Source organism: Cydia splendana, chromosome 9 (genome assembly GCF_910591565.1).
Source record: "Cydia splendana chromosome 9, ilCydSple1.2, whole genome shotgun sequence".
Taxonomy (NCBI): Eukaryota; Metazoa; Arthropoda; class Insecta; order Lepidoptera; family Tortricidae; genus Cydia; species Cydia splendana.
In genome coordinates, this window is record NC_085968.1 from 17,872,405 (window position 1) to 17,880,307 (window position 7,903).

The 7,903-nt window shown below is 38.4% G+C and overlaps 1 long non-coding RNA gene across 2 annotated transcripts; it reads left to right on the forward strand.

The window, feature by feature from the left end:
* Positions 1–1,372: 1,372 nt before the first annotated feature.
* Positions 1,373–6,604, forward strand: LOC134793768 (uncharacterized). 2 transcript variants are annotated; one of them, XR_010144580.1, is made up of 4 exons: positions 1,373–1,487; positions 2,577–2,765; positions 5,581–5,702; positions 6,447–6,604. It is a non-coding gene; the product is annotated as an uncharacterized LOC134793768 (long non-coding RNA). The 2 variants fall into 2 exon arrangements; XR_010144579.1 differs by lacking the exon at positions 6,447–6,604 and having other exon boundaries at positions 5,581–5,754.
* Positions 6,605–7,903: the final 1,299 nt, after the last annotated feature.

A 7,903-nucleotide genomic window follows, 5' to 3' on the forward strand; every position in this document is an offset into this window, starting at 1 on the left:
GAGATGACGGCACCTGGAGGATCCGGAAAAATGCCGAAATCGAGGAGTTAGTGGCCGAACCCAATATCGTCGGCGAAACGAACGCGCACAGACTTCGCTGGTTCGGTCACCTACTCAGAATGGGAGAGGATCGGGCTGTCAAGAGGACGTTCTTGGGACGACCGACTGGTAGCCGTCCGGTGGGTCGGCCCAGGTATCGCTGGGAAGACAATGTGGCGGCGGATCTGCTTCAGCTTCGCGTCAGTAACTGGCAGGAAGTTGCGCAGGATCGGGACAGGTGGCACGCTCTCGTTTAGGAGGCCAAGATTCTCTTTGGATCGCTGAGCCAAAATAGTTAGTTTTTTAGTTTAGTTAAATCCTACTTTTTGTTTCATCTTTTCAGATTAAAAGCAACCTTAAAGGAAATAATAGGGTGGAATATAGCAAGTTTAAACACGTATTGCTAATTTCGTACATAATATGGCAAATTATATCCTATTATCTCATATTCAGCGTGCAGGTATTATATTATGGAAGATTGAAAAATAATAGTAAGTGGAGTATATATTTTAATGTAAGGTATACATAGGTCAAATACAAGGTTTCTGTTAGCTATTATTATGAAACACTATTTTACTGAGTTGTATGTGTGTTTTTTTGATTAGTTACAGACCTATGTACTTAATCTTAATTTCGTCAGGTGACATGTAACCAAAATTCACTAATTACATCCAAAACAAGGTTGATTTTTGTTTAGTTATTTTTTTTGTAAGTAGTTAATTAGTAAGTTTTGGTTGTCACCTGACGATTTATCTAACAGCCTGCTGTGAAAAATCCAGCTTTCTAGGTCAAACGGTTTGGGCTGGAAGTTGATTTAAGTCAGTCAGTCAGGACTTTTACGTTTATGGGGCCCACTGATTAACAGTCCGCCGGACGGTGTCGGCCTGTCAGTTAGAACAAAATTTTGACAGTTCCGAACAACTGACAGGCCGATACCGTCCGGCGGACTGTTAATCAGTGGGCCCCATAAACGTAAAAGTCCTGACTGACTGACTTAAATCAACTTCCAGCCCAAACCGTTTGACCTAGAAAGCTGGATTTTTCACAGCAGGCTGTTTATGTAACTTAAGCAATCACTAAAACGAGATTTATATGAATTAGTCTCCTAAGGGGTAACCCTTTGGGGTTGAAAGTTGGTATGGTAATCGTGTGATTTAAGTCATATTTAAAGATACAACTGATTTATTTAGTGCTAACTATTATACAATCTGTGGACCCTCAAAGTTATCAAAATCCACGCGAACGAAACGCGGGCAACGGCTAGTTCCATATATTTAGGTAATGACGTTTACTAGAACATATAATAGTTTTAGTTTCCAGCTTGTACGTTGTCTATGGCTTCGAAGCCCTCGCAATAGTATTTTTTCAGCAGCTCTGGAGTTTGTTACTGGTAGAAATATATTCCACACTCAACCTTGTAAATGATGAACTGGAGGAATTATTTACTCGTAAGTATGTTTGGGCCCTAGGTATGTTTTCATAGCAGCAAGCTTTTCTACCAATTCTAATTATATATTTTTGTCTGATACCTACATGATGTCTGTAAGGCCTGTTTTACACATTGATTAAAGTGTCATTCTATTCTATGGAACTTGCTAACTATGTAAACAAAAGTCACTAGTAAATTCATCATTCAGAGACAATTTCAATATGGCGGTTTGTTTACACACCTAGTTGGCAAGTTCCATAGATCCTCTAGTGTTAAATGCGAGTTTATACATTTGCTACTTGCGTTTAGTATCAACTCTCACTTAATCTTTCGTATGTCTTTAGAAGCTTAGAAGCACTCAGTACGAACGAATTTAAAGCTATTGTATTAAACAATGGATTTTTAAATTCATGCGCACTGATTAGTGCAGTGTCACATGCTTAGACATACGAAGGGTTAACACTAATTAATGTGTACCTAAAGGTGGCCTAAGAATCAAACCAAGGCTAATGATCGAGGACCTTACCACTACTGATGTCTAGCAAAAATGAAGTTTCAGAGAAATCATCAATATTGCGTTCCTGCTGAAACGTGTTAACCTAACTTTTAGATAGTTTTTTAGGGTTCCGTACCCAAAAGGTAAAACGGGACCCTATTACTAAGACTTCGCTGTCCGTCCGTCCGTCCGTCCGTCCGTCTCCGTCCGTCCGTCCGTCCGTCTGTCTGTCACCAGGCTGTATCTCACGAACCGTGATAGAACCTAGACAGTTGAAATTTTCACAGATGATGTATTTCTGTTGCCGCTATAACAACAAATACTAAAAACAGAATAAAATAAAGATTTAAATGGGGCTCCCATACAACAAACGTGATTTTTGACCAAAGTTAAGCAACGTCGGGCGTGGTCAGTACTTGGATGGGTGACCGTTTTTTTTTTTGCATTTTTTTCCCGTTTTTTTTTTTCATTATGGTACGGAACCCTTCGTGCGCGAGTCCGACTCGCACTTGCCCGGTTTCACTTAATTTTTTGTCAATTAAAAAAAATGCCAGACTGCCAATTAGTATAAGAATTGCCACACTTGTATCACATAATAATCTTTTATAATAGATGCTGCAACCGCTCGGCGTGACGGCCACGAGAATGAATACGTCCACCAACTTAACCTGAGCTACGACGCGATATGCGACATATTGATACAAGTGGACAAAAACAACGGGCCCTTTTTGCTGTGTGGTTTCATATTGCTATGCCTGCTTTTGTTGATAACTTCATATAATGTGATTGCAGCTTTATTATGTATGTATTATTATTTATCTTTATTCATTTTAGGTGTCACATGAGGTTGTTTATAAGAATATAAAAGTAACTCACTCACTTAGTTCGTTTCATCACTACACCTTATAAAACAAAGTCCCCCGCCGCGTCTGTCTGTTTGTATGTATGAATGTTCGTGATAAATTCAAAAACTACTAGTCGGATTTTTATGAGTGATTCTTGAAGAAGGTTTCGGTTTATAAATTTGTTAAGGTTTTGTGTAACCCGTGCAAAGCCGGGGCGGGTCGCTAGTGTACTTGTACTATAAACCATATGAGCATGTTCCTTATATACATTTTTATTTATTAATTAAAACTTTTTACAAAAAAAATTAAACCGACTTCAAAAAGGATGAAATAAAATATTATCCTTTTTTATGTCTATGCGTTACCAACTGATATGTTTGAAGTCGGTGCCAAGCCTAATTTTGAAGCATACCATGACTTTGGTCCGATTCGATAAGGATTTACCTACGTTGGATTGCCTTACACGACGACAATGAACGTACTTTCTGTAGGTACAGTCGACGTTAAAAATATGTTTACACTTTTCGCCTTATTACAAAGGAGTAAGGTGCAAAAGTGTAAACCTATCATTGACGTCGACTGGACCTAAGAACACACCTCAGAACACATGATCAAACCTTCTTGGCGCAGTCCGTACCATATTTGTCGGCACATTAGTGTAAATATAAATGCATTTTTTTGCCGTCGTATTTTTTAAAGAGCATTTCTTACTAATGCTCGAACAGTCTATAGCACGCAAGTGTGGGATTGGGACTGAGTTAATTCCCGTCTCTTATCCAGAGGACTACATTTCAAAATATAACACAATTCAAGGAATTTACCTTCTTGCCAAATTTCACCTAAAGCGGTTCAGTTGTTTAGCCATGAAAAGGCGACAAAGTGGCAGACAGAATTCTTTACACATTTATAATAGTTATTAGTACAGTTCTAAGGGGTCATCCATTAATTACGTCACACGTTTAGGGGGAGGGAGGGGGTCAAGAAAATGTGACATATTGTGACATGGGGGAGGGGGGAGACACAAACTTTGTGACGTCACTTTAACTTCATCAGTAACCGAATTTTTTTTTTTAATTATTTTATTCGCTGTACATTTAAATAACAAGTTTTTAAAACGATAATCGTTTTTATTCTTTTAATGTTCTTTCCTAAGCCGTTTTGGGTTGTAAAATTACTAATATTTATATCGTCAAAAATATTTTGATAAAATATTAATAATACTTAGGTACTTACTTAATTCGATTTGGCGATTTCGTAGAAAAAATGTGACGTCACACTAGAGGGGTTTGCCAAATGTGACCACATGTGACAAGGGGGGGGGAGGGGTCAAAAAACCTAGAAATTCGTGTGACGTAATTAATGGATGACCCCTAATGGGATTTATAGCCATAAAGCTGATTATTTTTGACTGGTATTGTTACTACTTGGCTTGGCAACGACTTCAAACATATCAGTTGGTAACGCATAGACATAAAAAATGATAATATTTTATTTCATCCTTTTTGAAGTCGGTTAAATTTGTTTTGAAAAAAGTTTTTATTTTACCATTTTTAGTTTTATCGCATTGTTAAGAGCGCGACGCATGAATGAAAAACAAGATCATGTTTAACACTACATTCGTGTACCTATTACTTTAGTAAATATGTAATCAGGAATTTTCTCGAACCGTCTGGGAAATTATAATTCCTGTCAACTAAATCCATCCGCCCGCCCCGCCACTGACCCAATCCCTCAGCCCCTCGATCACTCAACCTCACAGCACATCAACCCCTAATCCAGGAACCCCTCGATCCTGAACCAGCAACCCTTCAACCGCCATTCTCCGACCCCTTAATCCCTGACCCCTTAACTCCTTAACCCCCGATCAGTAGCCTTACCAGCTTACCACGAGTTTGACATTGATATATTCGCTAGCATGTGTGTAACTTACTTCCTATGCATCTCGCTCGTACTAACCTTAGTGTGAGCGAGATGCATAAAAAGTTACATTTAGATGCATAAGACGTTAGCGAATATGTCAATGTCAAACTCGTGGTAAGGCTACAGTACTTTGGAAAACTCCGAAATCACTTAACACGTACCTTTAAAAATTGAGGAGTTCCCTCAATTCCTCAGGGATTCCATCATCAGACCAAAACCAAAAATAATACGGAAACACCTTGGAGGTAACTTCTTCCAAACAAAAAAAGAATTACTCAAATCGGATCACAGGTGCCGGAGTAATCGCTGAACATAGGTACTTACATTTAAAGAAATCATCATCATTATCATCAAAATAATCATCATCATCAGGTCTACTTCATCAAATTGGTGGTTTTCGGGAGAAAATGCTCGAGTTGCTTAAGAAAACGCCCAAAACACCATGCATGTGCTTTAAAAATTGAGGAGTTCCCTCAATTCCTCATGGATCCCATCATCAGAACAGAACCAAATTAAAATGGGATCAACTCGAAGTTCCTTTCAAACAAAAAAAGAATTACTCAAATCGGGCTACGGATGTCGGAGTAATCGGTGAACGTACATAGAAAAAAAAATAGCCACAACCGAATACAGAACCTCCTCCTTCTATGAAATTGAAGTCGGTTAAAAATTTGATTGGTTTCTAGGGTTTTGTGTTATATTTTTTAAGAATTTATTTGACATTAGTTAATTTGGATTGTATGTTTTTTTGTTACTTTTATTGGTGTGTAAATCTTATCTAGTTTTTAGGATAAGCATATTGTAATTTGAATTATTGTAATTTTGATATAGTAAATGTATATCACTTTTAGGTACTAACTGTAAGGATGAACAAGAGTGGTATTTGTCAATAGGAATACAAGTAAACTGGTGTTTGCTACACTTGAGCCATCTAGTGGTCTTGGTGGAACCATGCCACTGGCTCCTGAAACAGGTGATTTTCCCTTTTATCAACACGATTGTTTTACTCTGTTTTAAGAGCCACACGAACCCGCCGAAAAGCCTCTCCCATACAATCGAAGTTACTCTCTCATTTTAATACGACATGCTTAACCTTTTGGACGCCAATGACCGATATATCCGCACCGCAGGTTCAACGCCAAAGACTGATTAATCGGTCACAGACCACAGAGCAACATACCTAGACCGACGTGCATATGCATAAAGTTCAATTTCAGTTTTGACATTTCGGTGACGTGGCGTCCGCGTGACAGCGTTTGTGTTTGACACGGCGTCGAAAAAGTTAAATTACATTAAACTTGGCGTGAACATTTACGAGTACGTAACATAATATCTAAGTCTGGTGAAAAACTACTGTTTTTGTTGCTAAAACCGGTCAAGTGCGAGTCGGACTCGGGTTCCAAGGGTTCCGTACATTACCCAGTTTTTAACAATGTACCTATTTTTTTACGTGGAACATGAATGAAATGTCTTTAAAAAAACCCGTAGGGGTCGGATCAAAAACAAGTAATTAAGTCCGACTCACGCTTGACCGCATATTTCTAATAGGCCTGTCATTTATATGTAAAGAACGATTTTGTGTATTTTTCTCAAAATTTTAGACCTAAAAATTGTTATACAAAGAAACTAGAGCGAGTAGAAGAAAAATTGTTAAGAAGTTAGTAAAAAGGTATTAGAGAAAAATAAAAATAGTTACATAAAGGTAATACATTTTCAGAGGGAACGTACCAGCCGCCTGTTAAACAAGCTGGTATGCCACGCCGACCGTTGCGGCCTTAGCCGCATGACGCTTGATCCATTCCTACTACAGACTCAGATGCACAACTGCACACTGGCACCCTGTGGCGTGTTCACCATCACGAGGCCTCTTCTGGCATCGGTAAGTCCAACCTTTTGCCAAATAAATATATTTCAAAGGGAATACGAGGCGGCCGCGGTCGAACAAGCTAGTATGCCAATATAGCTTGCCAGGCCAATCGCTGCGGCCTAGACCACATGAATTTGGACACATTCCTATTCCAGACCTGAGTCTGCATCTGGATGCACGACTACATATTGGCACCCTGTGGCGTGTTTACCATTAGGAAACCGCTTTTAGCCTAAAGTTGTAAGTTCAGCTTGTTCAAAGCATCACCGAGTTAATCTAAAATATAAGACATAGGTATAGGTAGATATTGAAAGGAACATAGCCTAACTGCCGTATTCGAACTTCAAGATATTCACAAGAGACGACACGTACTAGATCCATTCTAGATACGTTATAGTTTAGATATCAACTAGTTCTCTTTTGCAGCGCAATTCGGGGAACCAATAATATAAGATATCTATTAGATGTGAATTGGATCTCTAAGTCATATCCTGTGGAAATCGTTCAAGAGTATCTCCAGAATCGCGCAAATGTCAAATTTGACAGGTTAGATCTTAAACATATCGTTATCGTATCTTGGTGATGTCTAAAAGATATCTAATAGATGTCTATTTCAAAATCTGAATCGGGCCCAAGTATTTGCTTTAGTTGCTACCACACAGAGTTATGTCGCGTAATCATATTTCGCATGTATCTATTAAAATACCAATCTAGGTATATCCTAAAATCCTTTTTGGCACCGAACCCTAACAAGAGATATTTTCGAACACATAAATTTTAATGTTAATTGTTTCAGGTTCTAGGAGGCGTCACTACTTATTTAATTATCATTATTCAGTTTCAAACCATCACCGAGCCACTCTAACATACTTACAACACAAATTGGTACAGAAAGGAACATAGCGCACGTATTTCCTTTATTTACTACCACTACATAGAGTAGTGTCGACTTGTCGAGATATTTGCTACCTAGTAATAAAAAAATACATTAACGTTTTAGGCTGTTTTATTACAAACTTAACCCAAAAGACATGAATGAAAATTAGAAATAAGTGTGTTGTTAAAACTGTTCGAGTTTTAGTATGGTTTTAGTTATCCGATCTGTTTCCAATATTATACTGATCTGTCAGTGTCAAAAGTGACGTTTTTGGTTGAAGAAATAGTAACATATTGGAAACAAATCGAATACTCGTGGCGAGCACTGGACGTGGGCACCAGGCCTATTGACTTCCTTGGAATGACGTGACCCTTCATAATTGTACATGTGTGCTCCGTTCCTAGAGGAGGATTGCCAGTAATTACCATAA